Consider the following 25149-nt stretch of genomic DNA (forward strand, 5'->3'; position numbering starts at 1 on the left):
ACTTCCTTAACATTGTAAAGGCCATTTATGCTAAGCCCATGGCTAATATCATTCTAAATGGTGAAAAACTGAAAGCATTCCCCCTAAAAACTGGAACAAGGCAGGGATGCCCCCTTTTACCACTTCTATTCCACATCGTTCTTGAGACTCTGGCTAGAGCAATTAGACAAACCAAAGAAATTAAAGGGATACGAATTGGAAAAGAAGAACTGAAACTATCCCTGTTCACTGATGACATGATTATATATTTAGAGGAACCTGGAAATTCCACCAGAAAACTCTTAGAACTCATAAGTGATTTCAGTAATAGCAGGTTACAAGATCAATGCCCATAAATCCAACGCATTTTTATACATAAGAGATGAATCTTCAGAAAGAGAAATTAGGAAAACTACCCCATTCACAATAGCCTCGAAAAAAATAAAATACTTAGGAAGCAATCTCACAAAAGAGGTGAAAGACCTCTACAATGAGAACTATACAACACTAAAGAAAGAAATTAAAGAACACCTTAGAAGATGGAAAGATCTTAGATGTTCTTGCATAGGAAGAATTAATATTGTCAAAATGGCCATACTACCTAAAGTGCTATACAAATTCAATGCCATTCCAATTAAAATTCCATTGACGTAGAAATAGAGCAAGCAATTATGAAATTCATCTGGAAGAATAAGAACCCCAGAATAGCTAAAGCAATCCTTATCAGGAGAGTGAAACAGGGGTTATTGCAATACCAGATCTTCAACTATACTACAAAGCAATAGTAACAAAACGGCATGGTATTGGTACCAAAATAGAAAGGTAGATCAATGGTACAGAATAGAAGACACGGACACAAACCCAAATAAATACAATTTTCTCATACTAGAAAAACGGGCCCAAATATGCAATGGAGAAAAGATAGCCTCTTCAACAAATGGTGCTGGGAGAATTGGAAATCCATATGCAACAGAATGAAACTAAACCCATATCTCTCACCATGCACGAAACTAAACTCAAAATGGATTAAGGCCCTCAGAATCAGACCAGACACCCTGCAGATTATAGAAGAAAAAGTAGGTCCAAATCTTCACCTTGTGGTCTAGGATCAGACTTCCTTATCAGGACTCCCATAGCACAAGAAATAAAAGCAAGAATCAACCACTGGGATAGATTCAAACTAAAAAGCTTTCTCTCAGCAAAGGAAACTATCAGCAATGCGAAGAAAGAGCCTACAGAGTGGGAGAATATCTTTGCCAATCATACTTCAGATAGAGCACTAATCTCCAGAATCTATAAAGAACTCAAAAAACTCTACTCCAAGAATTCAAATAATCCAGTCGACAAATGGGCTAAGGAAATGAATAGACACTTCACAGACAAAGATCTACAAGCAATCAACAAACATATGGAAAAATGTTCAACATCTCTAGTAATAAGAGAAATGCAAATCAAAACCACCCTAAGATTCCATCTCACACCAATTAGAATGGCAATTATCAAGAATACGAGCAATAACAGGTGTTGGCGAGTATGTGGGGAGAAAGGTACACTCATACATTGCTGGTGGGGCTGCAAATTAGTGCAGCCACTCTGGAAAGCAGTGTGAAGATTCCTTAGAAAACTTGGAATGGACCCTCCATTTGACCCAGCTATCCCACTCCTTGGCCTATACCCAAAGGACTTAAAATCAGCATACTACAGAGATACAGCCACATCAATGTTCATAGCTGCTCAATTCACAATAGCCAGATTGTGGAACCAACCTAGATGCCCTTCAATTGATGAGTGGATAAAGAAACTGTGGTATATATATACAATGGAATATTACTCAGTCATAAAGAATGATAGAATTATGGCATTTGCAGGCAAATGGATGAAATTGGAGAATATCATGCTAAGTGAGATAAGCCAATCTCAAAAGCCAAAGGACGAATGATATCGCTAATAAGTGGAGGATGACACATAATGGGGGGGGGAGGGAAGGGTTAGTGTTAGGGTTAGAGTTAGGGTTAGAGATGGGGGCAAGTATGGAGGAAGGAAGTACTGTATAGAGGGTAAAGAGGGGTGGGAGGGGTGGGGGGAAGGGAAAAAATAACAGAATGAATCAAACAACATTACTCTATGTAAATTTATGATTACACAAATGGTATGCCTTACGCCATGTACAAACAGAGAAACATGTATCCCATTTGTTTACAATAAAAAAAAATAAAATAAAATAAAAAAAAAAGAAAGTCAATCCATATTCAGGGTTCTACAAACTCAGCTATATGATTTTGAGGGGAGTCATTCAACAACTTTAGGTATTAACATATCTAAGATGTAACAATGGAGATAGTATTTACCTCAAATTAAAGGTAAATCACTTCTGTAAAAAGTGTCAAAAAGAAAGCAAACTAACCTATTAAAAAATTAAAGCCAAACTAACCTATTCAACAAGGACAAACTTGTGCTTCAAGTGATTTTTATCATTTATCAATATAGTATAACTGACCACAAAATTATTTTAATCAAGGAAGGAAAATATTCCTTGTTATGAACTTTAAACTTAAGTACCATAGGTTGAGCCAAATGTATGTTATGTTTTAATTATTATTTTCATACTATAAGTATAAAGTATTTTATACTTAGAAAGTTGAATGCAGCCACGTGTGGTGGTGTATTCCTGTAATCCCAGCTGCTTTGAGGATGAGGCAGGAAGATGGAGAGTTCAAACCCAGACTCAGCAAAAGCAAGGTGCTAAGCAACTCAGTGAGACACTGTCTCTAAATAAGAAATACAAAATAGGACTGGACATGTGACTCAGTGATTGAGTACCCCTGAGTTCAATCCCCAGGACACAAAAATAAATAAATAAATAAATAAGGTTGAACGCTTTTCCAGTCAAGGAGGAAAATACCGGATTTTTTATATCTGCAGAAGATTTATGGAACTGAATAATGTGAAACAAAATGAGCTAAATTCACTTCGGTGAAAAAAAATTTACTGTAAACGAAAATAGGTATTTGCAGATATTGGTAAGGTAGTTGCAGCCTCTAGCAAAACATGATGTTAAATTTTAAGATGTTCTAACATCATATATAAAAAATATGGTTCACCTGACCCAACCATGGAAAATGTTCTATATCTATGAAATAGGTTTTCTTTCCAGATCATGAAGAATTATTTATGAGAAGGTTGTGCATCATAGAGCTGATTTTTTAAATGAGAATAAAGTGAAAAGAATAATTCAGAAAATAGAATATGAGTTTCCCTTACCATAAACTTTTGCTGAATATGCTTTAGGGAAATAGAGACAGCAACAATAGAGCAGAACAAGGACAGGTGTGTGTTGCTCAGTGATCAGTCAGTTCTGCAATAAATCAGTCCCTTTTAGATGCAGATTTTAAGGCACAGATGAAGTATATCAGCTAGGAGAGAGAATCCAATCTCTTCCAAGTTTATTTATGACAAAGCACTCTTAACTGAAGTCCAATTTGTTTGTGGAATTGCAGTCATACTGATTCAACTAAACAATAAATGAATCTGCCTTTCATAGTTCCAACTCCAGAGCATAAAAGAAAACAAAAGGGACTTCATCATAACAGTACTTCACAATCCAGGGATGCAGTTAAGGAACAGTGGAAGGCAGATTTTGGGAGTGGTAAAAAAATCCCATGGGCTACAAAGCACAATTCATTAACCAAAACCACCCATGTACTTTTTGCATCAGCAGTATTTCTCCTAGTGAGCCATTCATATCACACAAATGAGCCTGCTGGGAGCTTTTCCTTACAATCCCTCGTCATTCTGCAGGCCTCCTATAGAAAATTCTGGACATCTTAGATGACCACTCTAAATGTTCCTCAAATTCAACCAAAGCCTATAGCACAAATTGATTATGACACTGACCAACAGAGAAAATTTTGAGAGGTTAAAAACATGAGCATGTTGTAATGTCTAGAAAGGAAAGAGAAATAAATGCATAAATATTCCTCCACTAAGCTTTTTGGACAACATACTATTATTTTTCATAATGATTCCATTATTTAGAAATAATCTATTGCTTAGTATTTGATAACAAGTACTTCTTAATTTGCTATATTTACAAACGATAGCTTATTGGAAACAAAAAGGAAACCTTAACATTTTTTTCTGCCATATACTAAATTTCCCTTTGTGCACTTTTCTTGTGACCCAAATACATAAAAGTGAAAAATACTCTTATAAAAAGAACTACCTTATTTCTATTTTTTTTACCTCAAATAATGATGCTCTTCAGAAGAAACAACAGGATTTTTTTTTTAAATATGGCATAATGTTGCCTTTTTCAATGGTCACTTGATCATTCAAGAAGCATTTATTATTCTGAAAACAAGCATTTATTAGATATTGATTTATGAAATATTTATTATGCTGAAAGTGTTTTCTATCATCAGTAATTCTTTATCTAAACATTTTTTTAGAATTAAGAGTTGTGATAGAGTTGAATAACTCTGGCAGGAATGTACACTGTACTGGTAAATTCCCAAGTTGCTAAAGTTGATATTCTTGCATATCCACTAAAATAGCTCTAATAGTTCTTCATGTATTGGGCCACAATCACATGACAGCAAAGTTATTGCTTTAGAAAACCAAAATAATCAATTCTGTATTCCTATTTCTTATTGTTTTTAACTAAATATTTATAAACTGATTCTAAGAATTTTAAAGAATTCATTTGGGGAAACAGTCATACTTCTATTGAGCTTTTTTTTTGGTGGGGGTATACTGGGCATTGAACCCAGGGTTGCTTTACCACTGAGCTACATCCCCAGCGCTTTTTATATTTTATTTGAGACAGGGTCTTACTAAGTTGCTTAGGGCCTTGCTAAGTCGCTGAGGTTGGCCAAGAATTTGTACCCTCCTGCCTCAGCCTCCCAAGTGGCTGGGAATACAGGCCCACACCACTCTGCCCAATTCTTTCAAACTTCTTTCTTTTACCTAAAAAGTAATGCTGCTCTGTCAGCAATTTCTTCATTAATATTTTGCCTTAATATGAGAACCTGTCAAGAAGACCAATCTAGTAAACTCTCGTCTAACAAAACATTCTCATATCTGTGAAAACTATAACATGCACAGAAAAAAAGAAACAGAATTTGCTTTAAGTAAGTGAGAAAAGAACATTTCTGAGAATGTTAGCAATCTGTCTTTCTTAAAATAGGTCATGCAGGATTACCGAGATGGATTATCTTCTATATTTAAAACCCAAATGTAGGATTACTTCCCTTGGGTGTGAGTTCAAACAAAGCATATGGTACATAGGAAAGGAAGGCATAGGCAACCAACAAGTGGAAACAAATTCAAGGTGTGTGTGTTTGTGTGTGTGTGTGTGTGCGCGCACATGCATGTGCACACACACACCCATGCAAATGTTTATGTGTCTGTTCTGAGTATAGATTAGAAATATACGAATGGAAAACATTTTAAATGGACAGTATAAACTCAGAACTAGTAAATAGTTCTCACAGACCTAAGTTATCATGACAAATAAATAAGTACCCTCACTATCGTCTAAGTATACTTAAACTAGCTGTCATTTGATTTCAAAAGAGAAAGTCTAGTGGACAAAACCACTGGAAAACAGAAAAGAGTCCAGTAATAATTTGGAATGGAAGAGAAGAGGAAAAGAATGCAAACCTCTGAGGAGCATGACTCTAATGTTACATTAGGCTTGAAGTCAACTCTAAACTGGGGATTTTGAAGGTATAAATCAAAATTCTACTTTTGAGAACCTATAAAGAGTCTACTTCTGATTAATAACAGAGGCACAATATATGGATAATTATTTAGAGATGTTTTTGATATTAGTTCAGATGCATGAACTTATTTTTAAAGACCCAAAATTAGAAAATGAGGTTTTTATCAAGTTTTGCTGGATATTACATTCAAAAAATTACTAGGTTCTAAGATTGACTATGCCAATATTCATAAAACTAATATTCAGTTAATGTCTATATGAAATGATCTCTTAAATATAATGAGATCTATAAAACTTTCAGATTTTACTAACATTGCCTGGTTTCTAATATTTCTATAAATGTGTTCCAATTTTATCAAATATAGAAAATATGGTGAGAAAAAAGAATATAGAGAGGCTTATTGTAATCCAAAAAAAATTAATGTGATAAAGATGGATTTGAGAAGTTTAGGGGACAGTGGGAAACAGGTAGGCTAATCTGTCATTCCTTCACTGAAATCAACAAGGGTAGGACAACACTCCAACCAACAGACCATGTAGGGCTCAGAGGTAAGAGGTAGCTGGGTGTGATTCTATTTGGTTGCAGAGTTTGCCAGTAAAAAGGACCTTGGGAAAGGCCAGGCCAAAATCACGAGAAAGACACACCAAAAATCTGAGGAGGGAATCCCTTAGAAAAGTTGAAATCAAGAGAGTCTACAGTATGTGTTTCAGAAAGAAAAGATGAACTAATTGTGCTCAAGTTTGTTACCAAAATGTGTGTTAAGGCTCTCAGAATTTGTTCCTTACAAGCTGATCTATAAAAATTAGAGAATTACTTAGGCCAAAATTTACAATGGGAAATGCGTATGACATTCCAACAAATAATAGAAGTAAGTGAACAGGCCCAGTGGGGCCAATGGCAAACTACCTAAGACAATGATATCTCAACCCCAGAAGGCCCTGTTAGCAGGAATGTGGGTGCAGTGTAGCCCAATCCAAAATTTACAAATGACCAAAAATCAAGATTCTTCAGTGAAATATATATTCATTTTTTTCAAAAACAACAACCACATCAATGTTTTTCACAATACTAAACTGCCAAGCAAAATATTTGTGGAAAAGGAAATAAAAATGGCCTTCAAATATATGAAAAAATAGTCACGAGATCCAAGATGGCGGACTAGAGGGAGGCTGCATTCCTTGTCCCTCTGTAACTCCAGTTTCAAGCAGAGGATATCTGTTTCTTGGTGAGGCAGTTTTTGCTGCATATTGATCCCCTGGTGTTTACCCCGTTTGTCTGCTGTGATGACCTGCAGTCTGCCAGCATATCGACACCGTTTTTGAGTGCAGATTGCTCACTGTCAGGCATCTATCATTCGCCACTTGCCTGCCCTCGCCTGTCCATCGCCTGCCTTATACCTATCCATCACCCAACACTCGAGGTCCACCTCCCAATCGTCCGACAACTGTTAGCAAACTGATCGCCGACCACCAGTAGAGCACCAGCTGCCTGCTGTCGCCTGGAAGTTCACTGTTACGGTACCTGCAGGTTTGATTACACGTGGCTGCTGCCATTTTGAGACAACAGCCAGACCCCGTAGGACCCCTAGCCGGACTGACTGAGTCCCGTCTCCAGGATCCCTCAGCCCGACCAATCACTCCCCTGCCTATGGGGCCCTCACATCGACTGCTCCCTGCCACCAGGACCCCCAGACCAACTGACTTCACCCTATCACCGGGACCCCAGACCGACTGATTGTACCCAGCATCCAGGATCCCACAACCACACCAAAAACACTCAACCTCCAGGACCCCTGCCGGACCAACCACATCCCATCTCCAGGACCTCCAGCTGACCACGTCCACCCCTGAGCTGCAGCTCCCCATTTGTCAACACATTTCGAAGCCAGAGCAGCCATCTTGGATATTCCTGGAAGCTATAGCTCCAATCTTTGGGTGGGGCAAATCCCATCCTCAGATGCCTGCTGGAGGCTTGAAGCTCATTGTCAGGTACCTCTCATGCATCAGGCTACTGAACACTGGGAGGTTTCATTAGTATATGACTGTTATATAGTAGATTTTCTTTTTTGTCCGCAATGATGTACCTTACAGAAATAGAGCAAGCAATCATGAAATTCATCTGGAAGAATAAGAAACCCAGAATAGCTAAAGCAATCCTTAGCAGGAAGAATGAAACAGGGGGTATCACAATACCAGATCTTCAACTATACTACAAAGCAATAGTAACAAAAACAGCATGGTATTGACACCAAAATAGACTGGTAGATCAATGGTACAGAATAGAGGACATGAATACAAACCCAAATAAATACAATTTTCTAATACTAGACAAAGGGGCCAAAAATATGCAATGGAGAAAAGATAGCCTCTTCAACAAATGGTGCTAGGAAAACTGGAAATCCATATGCAACAGAATGAAACTAAACCCCTATCTCTCACCCTGCACAAAACTCAACTCACAATGGATCAAGGACCTTGAAATCAGACCAGAGACCCTGCAGATTATAGAAGAAAAAGTAGGTCCAAATCTTCACCTTGTTGGCTTAGGATCAGACTTCCTTAACAGGACTCCCATAACACAAGAAATAAAAGCAAGAATCAATAACTGGGATAGATTCAAACTAAATAGCTTTCTCTCAGCAAAGGAAAGTATCAGCAATGCAAAGAGAGAGCCTACAGAGTGGGAGAATATCTTTGCCAATCATTCTTCAGATAGAGCATTAATTTCCAGAATGTATAAAGAACTCAAAAAACTCTACACCAAGAATACAAATAACCCAGTCAACAAACGGGCTAAGGAAATGAACAGACACTTCACAGAAGACGATATACAAGCAATCAACAAACATATGAAAAAATGTTCACCATCTTTAGTAATAAGAGAAATGCAAATCGAAACTACACTAAGATTCCATCTCACCCCAATTAGAATGGCAATTATCAAGAATACAAGCAACAACAGGTGTTGGCGAGGATGTGGGGAGAAAGGTACACTCATACATTGCTGGTGGGGCTGCAAATTAGTGCAACCACTCTGGAAAGCAGTATGGAGATTCCTCAGAAAGCTTGGAATGGACCCACCATTTGACCCAGCTATCCCACTCCTTGGCCTATACCCAAAGGACTTAAAATCAGCATACTTCAGAGATACAGCCACATCAATGTTCATAGTTGCTCAATTCACAATAGCCAGACTGTGGAACCAACCTAGATGTCCTTCAATTGAGGAATGGATAAAGAAACTGTGGTATATATATACAATGGAATATTACTCAGCCATAAAGAATGATAGAATTATGGCATTTGCAGGCAAATGGATGAAATTGGAGAAAATCAAGCTAAGTGAGATAAGTCAATCTCAAAAATCCAAAATGCGAATAATCTCACTGATAAGCCGATGATGACACATAATGAGGGGTGGGAGGGGGGCAAAAATGGAGGAAGGAGGGACTATATAGAGGGAAAAGAGAGGTAGGAGGGGTGGGGGGGGAAGGAAAAAAATTATAGAATGAATCAAACATCATTATGTAAATGTATGAATATGCAAATGGTGTGCTGTTACTCCATGTACAAACAGAAACAACATGTAACCCATTTGTTTACAATAAAAATAAATTTTAAAAAAATAGTCACCATCCCTGGCAATTAGGAAAATACAAATCAAAACTACATTGAGAGTCAGTTCCACTCAAGTTAGAATGGCAAGCATCAAGAATACAAATAATAATAAATGCTAGTGAGGAAGTGCGGGTGTACACTTATAACTTTAGTGGGACTGCAAATCAGTACAACCAATTTGTAAATCAGTGTGGAGATTCCTCAAAAGAATATTAATAGAATCACCATATGACCCAGTTATCCTACTGCTTAGTATTTATCCAAAAGAACTAAAATAAGAATAATATAGTGATACAGTCACATCAACATTTATGGCAGCACAACTCACAATATCCAAGAAATGGAACCAGTCCAGATGCCTATCAACAGATGAGTGGGTTAAGAAAATATGACACATAGGTGCACAAGTGCGCACACATACATATACATACATATATTTACACACATATATGGAGTTTTACTAGACATAAAGAAGAATAAAATTATGGCATTTGCCAGGTAAATGGATGGAATCAGAGAACATTATCTAAGTGAAATAAACCTGACTCAGAAAAATCAAGGGTGGAATGTTTTATCTCCAATGCAAAGGTAGAATAAAGTAAAGAAAAAAGAGGAGGGTATCAGATATCTTAAGGACAGAGGGAATATCAGTAGAGTAGAAGAAGATTGAGAGGTAGGAGGAATCGGAATGGGGAAGAAGTACAGAATTGATTTGATAAAGTTATGATACACACACACACACACACACACACACCAGTGAATTCCACGCTTTATGTATACCCATAAAGCACTGACTAAAGCACTGATCTTTACAGAAGAGGAATGGGGTTTGGGGAGAGGAAGGTAGAGGGGAAGAAGGGAGGCATCAGAGACTGAAATGGAGAAAATTGAATTCTGTGTATGTATGATTATGTCAAAATGAACACAAGTATTATATATAACTAGAATGCACTAATAAAAGCATTTAAAGTTTTTGCAGAAATTATCTAACTCTGCAGATTGCAAGGGCATTTAAAACTGATTCACTAAAACATAGATTCTGTGTGTCAATTTGCCTCTCATTAGAGCCAGGAAGCCTACCCCCCTTGCTACCAAAATACCCTCATTGAAAGATAGTTTTGAGTGACAAGGGCCTTAAGAACTCTGCATTAGTAGTTTAAATGTATTTTTTTTTTTTTTTTTGGTAAGTGAGTTAACTAATTATTATTTAAGCACACCTTTGTTTTTTGTCTCTTGTTTTGCTCATCTCAAAGTAATGATTCTAAGTGTTCTGGAATGATTCTAAAAGTCTTTGAATATATGCAAATCTGCAAAGGAGAATATTTATAAAAGTGGGCCATAACTTACGAATCTTCCGTCAGATAAACAGAAATGAACACAAGAATGCTATTTCATGGATGAAAAACTCCTCTGAAATAGGATATTTCACAACTTAATACTGTTCTCAAAGTACTATTTTAAACCTCAGAGTAGACTGTCAGAATATCTAATACTGTATTAGATAATTGACGAGTCCAATATATTAACATTTTATAGGCAAAAAGAAAAAATTCAAATTACACACAGGTTCTTATCTAGTATATAGATTGCTTCTAGACAATATCTTCTGCTCTTTATTAGTGTTAGTTTTTACATTGCCAACACTCATATAACTATCAAACATAATTCAAGTAACATAGAATTTTTAAAAATTATCCATTGTTCCATACCCAGATATATGCACTTCACATTTAATCAGTATTTCACAATGTATCAAGTAGTTCAGGACTGATATAACTGCCAGTTACAGAGTAATTCTACCACCACACCAACCCAACTATTATAACCACAAACACCAGTACATTTTAAAAAATATTTATTCCCAGAACATTGAAAATGAGTACCAATTGTGAAAGAATAATTTTTCCTAAGAAGGACTGAGGTAGAATAGAAAAAAATTTAAAATAGGTAAAAAGGGGACATAAAGGAAGGACAAGAAAATAAAATTTTAATCTGAGCATCTATAGATATTTCTAAGCCTGTCACTCCCTAAACCATTGTCTTTCCCAGAACCTCATTCCCAGATTTCTGGGAGATGTGTAAACCTACCTTATGCACTGCTAATTAGCACACCAATAAATAGATTAAATTTTAAAAAGAGATGTTAAGAAAATATTACAGAGACCAAATCAACCTAAGGATCCTGGGAATGACCAGCACCATAAGTCATCTTATAATTACCAGTCTGATGTCATTCCTAATTCCTTTCCATACCCAACCCCACCAAGTTTCCTTTAGAAGAGGAGCCAGGAGCCCCAAATTGCTTCTCTTACTCTTGAGATGGTCTATATTCTTCCTTGCATATGTGTTACTAGTGTTTCTAAATAAATATGTGCCTCTACTGATACATGATGAAATTCTTTTTCATCAGTAGGTCAAAGACCCCACCTGTCCTAAGTCAAGTTCCACTGTCTTCCTGGGAACTTGGAACCCTCTTCTAGAGATATCTCTTTTCCCATGACAGGATTACAAATATCACAGATAAGAACACCAATAAAACTCAACCACGAATTGAATGTCATCTTTAATATGAAGCTAGAATGCATTCTCAAATATATCATAAGCACAATATTGACAAGCAATTCTATACACAGAGTTTGAAAATGTCAGAATGCAAAACAAAAGACTGGTGGGAGAGGCAAAGAGAGAAAGAAGGGTAACCCTGCACTTTACAAAGAATTTCTGCACTTTAAATGACTCATGATAGAATTTTTTTACAGAAAAGTTTTCCCTAATAATAACAATAAAAATATTAATATTATATAAAAGTTCTAATTATGGAATATACTCAATATTATTATTAATTATATCATTCTATTATTTTATTATTATTATATGTCATTAACACATATATGTGATTTTACTCTCATAAAACCATGTAAATTATGAATTATGTGCATTGATTTATAACTAAGGAAAACAAGGTAGGAAGTTAAGTGATCTTCCAGGATCCAAAAGATAAATGAGCCAGAGATGGATGAGGCAGGACTTGACCTGAAATCTATTCATTCCAAATCTCATCCTCTGGTTAACATGAGCTTATTTAGAATGTTCAGAGCAAAGCATTCTTTTAAAAATTATTGCCCAAAACAAAAGAGTTGACTAAACATTAGAATTCTTCTCATAAAAAGGACATTCATCTAAACACTTCTAACCAGATAATAACTCCCAAATACTAGCTTAATCTATATTTCATTGTTTCAAAGCCACAATTACCAAGGAATGTTTCTGGAAACAATAAATGCTTTTGTTTTGTTTTCAATATTTCAGAGATATTCAATGAGCAGTAATATTCTAAAACCTCATCATTTAAAATAATAAATCATGAAAATTTATCTCTCACAAAATGAAGCATAGAGATTTCTACCATACATTGCATATTGTTTCCTTGGAAAGTGAGATTGTTTTGATTTAAAACAAAAGACTTAGTCATTTCATTTAGATAATATTCTAACAAGCTCGTTAAAAAAAATCATCTGTTCTTCTTGGTTTTAAATACTATGCTAATTAAGTTTATGCATACAAAAATATTTATTTACCAAAGAACACTTACAAAATAGCACATGTAAATGTGAAACTTCGTTTTACTTTTGAAACCAGATTTTAAGATTCCACATCTGATGCACATATGAATTACAATTTTTGAATTTAGAAATTTGAAAATATTTAAATTTAATATTCAGTAGTTTCTACAAATACCACTTTTATAGTGTACAAAATTCAGATGTGAAAAAAAGAAATGCAGGAACATTCCTAACACTACAGTAGTTTTGTGACTCTAAGGACATATTTTGGTTTATTATGTAAGATGTTATATATATATATATATTTTTTTTTTCTAATTTGGTTTGGAAACAAACTCCAAATGAAAAAAATATATCAAGTAAACATCCCATTGAAGGATTAAAACCGTGAACTATACTCCACATTTACAAATCAGCAGTCTCGTTTTAAAAAGATATTTTAAGCTTCTCTTTCTCACCACAGATGTTCACTATATGTCCATTGTTCATAGAGGACCATGTTGCCTAGAGTGAAAACTAATCTAAAATAGAGAACACAAGTTTTTTTTTTTTTTTTTCCATATCACAGGATAATCACAAAATGGCATATCCCTAAAGGAACTTAAGGAGGCTCCTCATTCAATAATTTAACTCTCTGCCCTGAATTGCCACATTAAATTATCATATACTGTGAATTCATACTCCTGAGAAAGAAGTTTTCACAATACTTCAGCTAGGAAGATAATACACAGTCTCTAAAATACAGAAAATATAATGGCAAAGAGCAGGTTCAGGTACTTGACTAAAAAGTATCTGAGTAGATGATCAATTTCAGTGATCAAAGTAAGATGAGAGGAGTCCATAAGTTTTGTAGGTAAGCATCTTAAACGGCTTAAAATTTATAAAAATAGACTAGACTTGACTATATCCTGAATACCAAAGCAAAATATTTTCATTCAAGTTTCTCTTTCATGGTATTAGATTATGTCCTTAATACCACCCAACCAGAAACAAACAAAAAAACATTTTCAGATTCTATAAGGGAAAAATACAACAAAGAATTTGGTTGGCAGTGCTTCACCGACAACTCAGAGTAAATCACACTGAAAGCTGTCATACCTAAAAGGCTGTCTTACTAAAAAGAACAATATGAAATTGTCCAAATTATGTATTAACAGGAGTGGCTATTCAGTTATTTTGTTTTAAGTGAAAATTAGTCCAAAAGCCCATTGTTCTATAGGACAGATTGATTCAGGTCGCCCGTTACTAAATTAAACATTTTCTGCTCTCACTGCATCTCATTAAACATGCTACTCCAAGTTTAAATAACTCAGTGCTTTCATTTGCACAGTCACCCATTTTGTTATTGTTTACAGCAACCTCATTTGGCACATAATAATTCAAGCAGCCTTGGTCTCACATTATACTGAAGTATTAATTTTTAATATAATTGCATTATTTCATCCAACAAAAACAAGTTCAGTGGGGATTTTACTGAAGTCATTCTTCAATTATTATACAAGGCAAATTCTTATAGTATTTTGCACCTCTATTTACCCCACTGATTCATTTCTCTATAAATTAAAAACTCATTGTGAGGTTATTTAAACTAGGTTATTTGCTTAAACAATACAATGAATAATTACAATGATACAAAATACATGGCCTATACATCTTTAAAACACCTTTTTCCAAAGATCATTTGATTCAATAATTAAATAAGCTATGTTTCCCTAGCACAATGATGTGTAATTATTAAACCCCACAATTTGCATGAAAAGTAGTAAAGAAATTCTTCAAACATCAGTAAAGGAAGGATAATGAGAATTGTTCCTTTTATCACTAATCTTAATGAGGTAGATATTTGAAGAAATACAATAAAGATAAGTAAATGTCTTCACTCAAATGAAGGGGAACACAAACTACACTTGAGAAGGAAAAATTGAATCAACTGAAATGAAAAGGTCAAGGATAAAATAAAATATGTTCTCAAAACAGCAGGAAGGCCTTAAATTAATCACTAATTACTCTCCATTTTGTACACTCATAAATGTTAGTATGTCTTCTATATAATGGGTCATATTTATAATTGTACTACTTTCATAAAGAAAATTGTATTTTTAAAGTAAACAAGTTAAAATTCCATTTTGCAATCTGCATGGTAATGGTCACTAACAGATAATCAAATGAAGGAACAAATAATCACCTAATTGTAATATGCACTATACATTACTGGAGTTAAGCTTTACTGGTGCCTTTGCCATTTCACACCAGAGCAGAATCTGGTATAAGGTAATTCATTTCTGCTCTAAAGAGATTACCTTAACGAAACAGCAAAAAAGACATAGAATTTTGGAATGGCACCTGCAGAGTAAGGTGCAGGTTCACATCTGTAAGGGTATATTCATAAAAATACTCATCTATACCTTGGAAGCCTATTTACCAAAACACTTGAATCATAATGGATTATATTATTTAAATAAGTGTAAAAGAATTAACGATTTCCCTGTCAAATGTATGAGGAGGAGATTGTTTCTTCTAAAGGAGTGTTATGATTTAGATATTAGATGTCTCCCCAAAAGCTCATGTGTGAAACCATGCAAGAAAGTTTAGAAGTTAAATGATTGGGTTATGAAAGTGAATTAATCCCATGATAGAGATTAATGAAGTGGAACTGAAAGGAGATAGGATGTGACTGGAGAAGGTGGGTCATCAGGGGCCTCCCTTTGGGGCATATATTTTATTCCTGGTAATGGAATCTCTCTGCTTTCTGGAGATATGTCCACATCTGCTTTCCTCTGTCACACCCTTCTGCCATGATGTTCCACCTCAACTCAGGACCAGAGCAATGAAGTCGGCCATCTACAGACTGAAACCGCTGAAACTGTGAGACCCCAAATGAACTTCTCCTTCTCTAATTGTTCTTGTCAAGTCTTTTGGTCACAACAGTAAAAAAGCTGACTAAAAACAAGGGGTATGCAACTAAAACACGTATTATAAATTGCAGGAATAAAAATTATGTGAAAAATATATTACAGTATAGAATTGTTTGATTTACCCTTTAGGTTTTCAAAGTGTATGAGTTTAACAACAACAACAACAAAATACTAGCTTAAATTAATAAATCAGTAAATGACAATTTTTAAATGATTCTTCTTACTAATCTTAATTATAGTATAACTTACACATGGGGTTAAAAAATTGTGGTTTTTGAAAATACAAATTATGATATTTGGAACAAAGAATAAAACACCTAGGAAGCCAAGAGTTATGAATCTCAGGGGGAAAAGGTGCCTTTTTTTAGTTATTATGTAACTCTCAGTATACTACAACAGGTTCATGGGTCACAAAACTTCCATTAACTTCTTACTATGGGATAAAGATGAACAAGTCTCCTTCTGAAATCTCCCTTCCTGAAGTTTAGGATTTCGAGGAAATTGCTTCATAATATCGCTTGTGTATTAAGCTACCCGCTCAATGTCATTTCCCTCCCAGACATAACCCCACAAGAATAGTAACTCATTGGTGCTCTTTGTGTCTACTACTGTGAGACCTGATTAAGGAAATATTCTCCTGTATCTTGTAGAGCCAAGACAGATTTTTTTTTTTTTTTTTTTTTTTTTTAAAAAACAGGCTACTACCTACCTAAATGCCCTTTATTCTTGGACTTAATATTCATTCATGTACCAGACTCTAGGTTTGATCCCTAACAGTGAAAAATAAAAGAAAGCTAGCTAGCTAGATTGGGGTCTAGTGGATAAGACAGACATATTCAAGGATAATTATGACTTAACCTGAAAATGCTGTAGCAGATATAGACACTGCTTGCTATAGATGATCACTTAATCCAGAATAAGGAAAATAAAATGAAACATTTCAAGAAAAGGCCTAGGACTAAATCATCAAAGAGCTACATATTCAGATAATTCAGAAAGGTTATTTCAGTCACAAAATTCAGGAACAAAAAGCACTAAGCCTTTGAGGGGGAAAGGCAACTAAGTATAGTGAGAAGGGGACTGCAATGAGATTGGAAAGGTTAGTAGGGCACTGGATATCATGCAAAGCAATGTGGATCTTATCATGGGAGCCGTGGGAGACACCAGAAAATTTTAAGCAGGTGAGAGAGATGACTGGATTTAAGTTTTAGAAAGATCATGTTAATAACAGTAGAAACAGAATAGCCTGGCAGTAGATGACTGCAATAATCCAATGAGAAATGAAACCATTCTCAACCAAGGCAGTGGTATAGAGATGGCAAGAAAGAAATTCATCTAATGAATTTCAAGTAGAACCCACCCTGATCAAATACCATTCAAGGGGGCTGGGATTGTGCCTCAGTGGTAGAGCACTTGCCTAGCATGTGTGAGGCACTGGGTTCGGTTTTCAGCACCACATACAAATAAATAAAGGTTCATCGACAACTAATAAAAAAATATTTACAAAAAAGCCATTCAAGGCACAAGGAATAAAATGGTGAACTAAAATCTCTACCATTATAGGACTTAGAAAAGCATAAAGTAATCTATTTTTAAAAAGATGAATAAGTACAATAATAATACTCCAGATAGAGATATGTCTAATAAACGAAAAGGCTGGGAAAAGAAAAAGAAATATATTGGGAATGAGGTTGAAATTTTACACAGAAAGGTGAGGAAAGTCTCAACGAGGAGGTTGGTAAAGACTGGAAGGAAGCGAGGGAACAAGCTGTGTGACAAGATGTAAGTCTAGAGCCTCTCCCTAATAGAGAAGAGCAAGTACATTTTTGCCCTCGTGACAACTGTGCTCACTTAAGCTGGAGGAAAGAGTGAGGGATGGGAGGTTAGAAAAGAAATATATCAGGAGTAAGGTCTTTTGGAAAAAAATATATCTTAATAAGTAGACTAGTGATATTTACTCAAGAAGAAGAAATAATCTCTGAAGTGTCTGAAGCAAGATGTCCTTAAGTAAGAATCACATATGAGTGAGAACCTAAGATTTATGAGCCATATTTTCCTGCAGAATAGCATACACGGGTAAAAAATGAAGAACATTCACAATCTAAATGTGTCTGCAATGTTACATAATCCCACAACCCTCATATGAGGACCTCATCTATTCTGAGCCAGAGGATCATGACTAATGTGGGAAAGACCTTGGGAGATGTCTTTGATATACTGGCCTCTCATCTGTATAAACCTTTTAAATGCTAGTACCATTGGCATTATTTAGTAGAGTTTGATACTAAGTAAGAATTCTAATTCATATTACTCAGATTTGACAATCTGGTCCTGCATGTTTGCTTGGGGAAGAAGAGTTCAATGTGGCTGGGGCACTGTGATTGGAAGAGTCATAAAAAATGAGTCCAGAGAGGTAAATGAGTGGTCAAGTAATATAATGCCATATGAACTATTGCAAAGTCTTTGACTTTTATTCAGAGAAAGATGGAAAAAACAATGGTGGGTTTGGAGTAGAAGAGGGGCATGGGAATTGTTATTGTTGTCTTGGGGAAACTCTAGGATGCCAAGGGCAGAAATAGGGAAACCAGTTAGGAGGTAGTTAATTCTAAGAAGGTGAACAATGATGGTACCCTGGAGAGGGTCAGGACTGGAAAACTAGCACAAGCTCTGAATTGATTATAAACTAGAAAGTGAGATAAGATAGAAGCAGACTGGCTGGTTACAGGGAAAATTAGAAGATGAGATTGACATCCAAGGAAAATTCATGTGATTAACAGAAGGCTGCTCTCCACCCTATCACCAGGGACACTGGACAATAGAAGCAGCCATACACTTCCAGACTTTATTCATTATTAATGAACCAGTTCCTCGACCTTGGTAAATGGGGATTATAAGTAGAGAAAAAGGTCAAATCTCCCAGAGATCTTTGCTACACACAGCTATGCAGCACGTTTGCACATGAGCCAATGAATGAGGATGCTGATATCCTGAATTGACACTCTTACTTCCAATCCTTTGTTCCATTAGTCTTTTATACAAATAAGCAAAAGGGATAATTGTTTAAAGCAAGTTTGTTTACAGATCATTGGAAACAATTATCAATTTGATGAGCTTCAGAGAGTTGTGAGATAATTTAGTACTAATTTAAAGAGATAGACAACATTTCTAAAACGTTTCTTATTTTAGCAGAAAACAGTTTAGGGCAGATTCATTTCCACATGGCTCAGCTGACAACCAGCTTCCCACATAAATGCACGTGAGTATATTTTCTTGCCAACTGTCCCTGAACATAGTGTAGGCAACACTGAAATCCTCTTCCTGTTTGAAATATGTGCTACTAAATACGTTATCTTCTGCACCTTAGAGATATTTTACAGGGAAAATATTGAACCCCAATTGAAATAATAACTTTTTTGCTGAACTCTCTTATTCTCAGAGGAATCTGAAAAATATCATTCAATTTAATTCATCAAACCCTTATGGAACAGTGACAGTGTGCCAGGAGCTGTGCTAATGAAAAGAAGACTAAGACACCAATTCATATCTTTGAAGAGATAACTGGATTGAAGTGGTGGGGAAGGAAGAATCAGAACTTCATGGAAGAGACATCATTTGAAATGGACTTTGAAATACAGCTTTTTCAATTGGTAAAAGGGCATTCCTGAAAGAAAAAAACAATGAGCAAAGACGAAAAAGAGGGGAAACATTAAGTATTCACAGACCAGGGAATGCCCTGCCTAGGGATCACTGAAGATTTCAGAGTAGCATAAGGAGGAGACAGGATTACTAATTGATGCTCTAAAACTATGTATGTGAGAAGGGGTGGGGCAGGGGATAGGACAATTGAGTGAGTATATGTGTTTAAGAAGAGGTACATTAGATGCTTTGTTTGCTATTTAAGAAAAAAGAAATGGAAACAGATTTTTGAAAGCATTACAGGAGTACAGTTTGCATTAGGAGGTAAACAATTAATTACCCAGTCAGCTAGGCCTTTCCTTTAAAATTTCAGCAGCCCACACACAAATCTTTGACCCTTTCTCTGTAATTTTATTTTTTTTCATACTTAATCTATCTTATACATATTTAAGCGCACATTAAAACTCTTCTTCTTATTTATTTTACTGCCTGTCTTCCTCCACTATAAATAAGTTTCTCTAGAGCAGGGGCTTTAGTCTGTTTTGTTCACTGCTATGACTCTATCATTGCGGGTCCTCACTAAATATTCCTTCAATGAACAAACACATGAATGAAGGCAAAAATGACTGAAACATAAAGGGGCCTCTATCAGAAGTCATAAGGTCAGGGTTCCTTTTCTATATCATGAAGAGACAGACTATTATAAAAGAAAATCAGGCAGGATTAGGAGATCAGAGTTCTAGCTCCAAGCTGTACCTCTAATGACATCTATCAGTTTAGTCAAGTCATTTTTCGTTCATAAATTATATTACTCTCATCCATAAAATCAAGATTTAATTGAACTCACATATACCCACTGTAGGATAAAACTAAGTCCCCGGCTTAATTAGCCAAGGATATGGAATCTTTCTGCCAAATCTATGAAATGACAAGATTTTTGTCATGCCACTGCCCTTTTTTGTACATGTGGTTAAAATTGTTTACCCAGAAAGAAATTATACTGCGACAGGCATGCTTCTATTTGAAGGAATATTTGCAAACAGCAGCTCTCTTATTTCTGGAATTGAATAGCATGAGCAAGGTCACAGCCTCATTCAGACAGAGAAAGGAGAGTCAGGGTCCCTGTTGGCTTGATCAATCTCTTGGCCCTAGTTTTGCAATGATCCAAGGAGCTTGTTTCCCCAAAGGCCACCCGTAACTGATTTAATACCGTGTTATCTGAATGGTTTTAATAATGAGTTTGGTCTAAGGACTACAACTACAAATCCATACGCTCCCAGTCTCCAAGATTCTTTTTAGTGCTAACATACCATATTTCTATAAACTTTCATAGGACCTTACCCAGTGGTAGAATTGATGACCTTTCTTCCTTCTAAATATAAATTCTTCATCAGAGTATGTTGATTTTACTAGATGGACAGTGTGTTTAAGCATTGAAAAGAAACTATGAATTTGAAGTAAGGGAATTTTAGGTAGTTTAAATGGGTAATAAAAATAATTATAAAGTCCTTTGAAAACATAAAATCACTGAGATATATTCAACGCCATTATTTAAACATATTCTAATTTGTTATTATTTAACATTCATATCCCAGTTGGTCAGCATTATGGCTTGTGAGCTGCAGGGTGATGGAGGAATCATGCCATCTGCTTCATTGCTAGAAGCGCTGGTCTCCAGAGGTCACTTACTGTGATTATAAACACACCTCAAAGGAAACAATCACTCTGTGCCCTGAGAGGCCAAAAGCTCAGATGCTCTTCTTCCAGTTCTCACTGATTTACTGGGCAACATCTTAGCAGGAGACTCTTAACCTTGAGCTATCTCTTTAGCCCACTCTTCAACAGATTTGAGAAGGGCAACATTTTTTTTCTTTCTTAAGTTTTCAGATTATATTACAATTTTTCTATATTCTGTTCTTCAGGGATAATATCATTTATCACCCACAAAGGTGTTGGTTGGGTTAATTAAAATATGATTTCAAGATAGAACACAAATTGAAATACTAAAAAAATGATCATTCCCATGTGTGTATGAGTTCATGAGTTATTGTGTAAAAATAGTACATTATTTACATCATTACAGGGTAATTTTTTAAAACAAGAATTAGATAAATGCTGGCTATTCATGCCTCTATATTATGTATTTTAAATACAGTAATTACAGGGATTTTTAATTGGTACTAATTATTAATAACCTTGGCTTTACAAAAAGAACATAGGAAGCAGTCACTTAAACATTTGCTTTTGATTGGGACAAGGTTTCTGCCCCAGTTTTCTCACAAATCAACTCTCTACCACCATGACATTTTAAATTGTACCCACGAGAGGTTTCCTTTAAGTGTTATATATTACTTCCCTGAGACACTCTCTTCTAAAAATCTGATATTCCTGAAAGAAGTAGGGGATCAGGAGGAACCTGATCACTAACACTGTGTGAAGCCCTACAGGCAGGAGAAATTCAAGAGCATTACATGTTTGGGAGCTGGCAGAGTTGGAAAAGGGATGTAGCAGAGGTCTAAGACAAACTTCATCTATTTCACAGTTTTGCCAAGGGCAGGCTTCCAGTAATAGGTTTTAACTTTGGTGGTAGCAATGGGAAAACACAATGGTAAAAAGATAAACTTGCTGGTTTCAAAAATTCAACCTTGACAAAAAAAAAAAAAAAAAACAGAAATGAAAACTGCACCCCTAGGGTAGAGATGTGAGTAAACCTTCACATCTCTATACAAACTATTATCTTTGCTGCACCTTGGCAACTCAGAGGCATTTGCAAATCTTGCCCATTCTTTATTACTTCTAATGCTAGTAGAGAAAGGCCCAGTGACTGCATATGGCATGATAAAAGGTATTATACCTTTAAATGCAAAACTGTCAGTTTCTGAAATCACACACCTAGCTGCAATTTCATTACATGCCAGGGCAGAGTTTGTGGAAACAATGAAGACTTCAGTGTAAAATTTATATCAAAAGCAACATCTGCCCATTTAAGAAATATTTTTATGTGATTCATTTCTTTTGCACAAGTATCAATTTTGTTCAACTTTTTGTATTACTACATTGTCTCATCATGCTCCAACACTGTACAAAGCAGCATGAAGAAATGTAATCTGCATAGGGAAAAAAAATCATCCACAGGAGAAGACTGAACAAATGCAGGATTTTTAAGCCAAATCAAATACTTAGTATTTTGAAAAACATACAAGTATGCAAACAATTGTAAAATTAAAAATCAAATATAAGCCAGGCAAGGTGGTACACACCTGTAATCCTGGTGGCTCAGGAGGCTGAGACAGGAGGATCATGAGTTCAAAGTGTGCCTCAGTAACTTAGCGAGGAGCTAAGCAACTCAGTGAGACGCTGTCTCTAAATAAAATACAAAACAGGGCTGGGGATAAGGCTCAGTGGTCGAGTGCCCCTGAGTTCAATCCCCAGTTCCCCTGACCCAAAATACAAAAATTATATGTGTTTGACATATACTATCTCTAACTTCAAATAGAGTGTCACTTATTTCCCCTTAGAGTTTAAAAATAAAAAGACATATTCGCTTAAAAGAATTGTTATAAACACTGCTTTATATTATAAGCACAATATTTTCTTTCTCTATGTACATGATGTTAAATGCTACATTTAATTAATGGCATTGAATTACAGTTTAAAATGATAACACTTGCATCATGAAAGAAGAGGGAATAAATAATGGAATTATGTTACCAAATATGGAATTATATGTTTAAGGTCAGCTAAGCCCCACTCTCCCATCTGAATATTGACTTAGAGAACATGAACTCACCACACAGAAATGCTGTCATAAAGTGTTTAATCAAAGACCTCTTAGAAATGTACCTGGAGCAGCAGCATCTTGGCTATCTGAACCTGCTCTCAGGGTGAGCAAATACCACATCCTGATTCTAGAATACTTCTGTCTGTACTGGCTAACTTTTCTTATCCTTCAAGATTTAGCTTAGGCACCATTTGGTATCTGCATGTTATTAATCTGTGCATCTTCCTATTCCTATTGCACCATCTGTGTTGTGTGTTTGTGTGTGTCTGTCTTCTCTAGTAATTTAAAAATCATCCATTTGCTTTTCTCAGTGCCATGATTTAGCTACATATTACATGGTAGCTGGAGGAAGCTACCTTGCCTTTTGTTTAAAAAAAAAAATACTATTTCACTCAAAGAAAATGTGTCAAGTGAATGTGAACTGTAGCATAGATTTCATTACTTGAAAGTTAGCATTACCTGCCTCCCACTATGATAAATTTCAGTGCTGCCTTAAAGAAACCTCTTCCACTGATCTGCTTTTCATTTCTCATAACGTTTAGTATTATTCTTGAGCATAATGACAGAATGCAATTCCAGGACCAAAGAGTCTAAATGCATTCCATTTGTCACAAGTATTGTATTTAGCAACTTGAATTATTTTTATGCAGATGTAGACCATCAATTATCTCATATATTTATCAGAGTTCATTATAAAAGGAAAAATTTCTCTTTTAAAAATATAAAGCACAAGAGAAGAAACTTTATGCTATTATGTGAGCAAATTAGCTGTCAAAACCAACCTTAAAAGCCATACCAAATAGCCATACCCTTTGGAAAGTAGCTTGCAATGTAAAGAGTTTAATTGAAGTAACTTCTACATGATACTTTAATGATTTATGGACTGTAAAACCTTCATCCAATGAAAATACAAGCATTTATTTGCTCATTTCCGACTCTGAGCATTTTTCTCAGTCCTGTAGAAAGAGATAAAAATTGAATTCTGCTTACACATACTAAATGACATTTCTAAAAAGAACACTTACCTTACACGTAACAATAGTCTCAGGACCACATAACTCCTACTAAGAAAGTCACATTCTCCACTGATATGCCCAAGTGATAGAATGGCCAAATGAAGCATCACATAAAGTTCATCACAAACTGACACTGCTTTGAAGTTAAAATAACACACAATATACCTATGTGCAAGGCCTTCTTTCATTCTTAACTCTATATTTTACTGCCTTGCCAGGAATTTTCAAGCCTTAATCATCAGAATCACATGGAAGAACATGGAAGAACTTATCAACACAAATTTGGGTCCACATTCAGAGTCACTCTTCATTTGGGGCCTGAAAAGTTCCAAATTCAAATTCCCAAGTGTGAATGAATTGCCAGTGCAAGGACCACATTTTGAAAATCATAGGCTCAGGTTACACATTCACACAGATACCTGCCATGACTCTAGATCTCTATATCCATATCATGTCCTTCTATCTAATTTCCCATTTGGATAGCTTGAAGGGTCTTTGAGTGCAAAATGCCCTACAATACCCAAATCTTATCTCAGAAAAAAATGTGCCATCATCAAGCAAGTTGCTTCAATACAAAGCTTAGAAGTCATTCTTAACTAATCAGTCTAGCCACATCAGGCAAAATGTGTCCATTCTATTCCTATACATCATCCCAATCTATCCATTTCACTTCCTCCCAGCTAGCACCCTGATCCAGGCCAGCAGCGGTATCTTCTCCTTGGACCACAGCAATAGTTTCCTAACAAGGCAAACATTCCTTTTCTATTTCTATTTTTGCTCCTATTCAAACTATTTCTTATCATACAGACAGAGCAATTGTTTTAAAACAAATATAGCAATATTAAAACTTTCCATTTAGTTCCTATATCTTTTAAAGTATGGCCTAAAATCCTTAATATAACTTCCTGTAGCCTCTAAG

At 35.5% G+C, this 25149-nt stretch overlaps 1 protein-coding gene and 1 long non-coding RNA gene across 4 annotated transcripts in view; one reads left to right on the top strand and one right to left on the bottom strand.

Annotated features, from left to right (window-relative positions):
* The window catches only part of IMMP2L (inner mitochondrial membrane peptidase subunit 2), a 906633-nt gene that overhangs the window by 621595 nt on the left and 259889 nt on the right, over positions 1–25149 (bottom strand). The window lies entirely within an intron of this gene.
* LOC306667093 overlaps positions 1–25149 on the top strand; it is a 624638-nt gene that overhangs the window by 566560 nt on the left and 32929 nt on the right. The window lies entirely within an intron of this gene.

Source organism: Sciurus vulgaris (assembly GCF_902686455.1).
Source record: "Sciurus vulgaris genome assembly, chromosome: 8".
Lineage (NCBI taxonomy): Eukaryota > Metazoa > Chordata > Mammalia > Rodentia > Sciuridae > Sciurus > Sciurus vulgaris.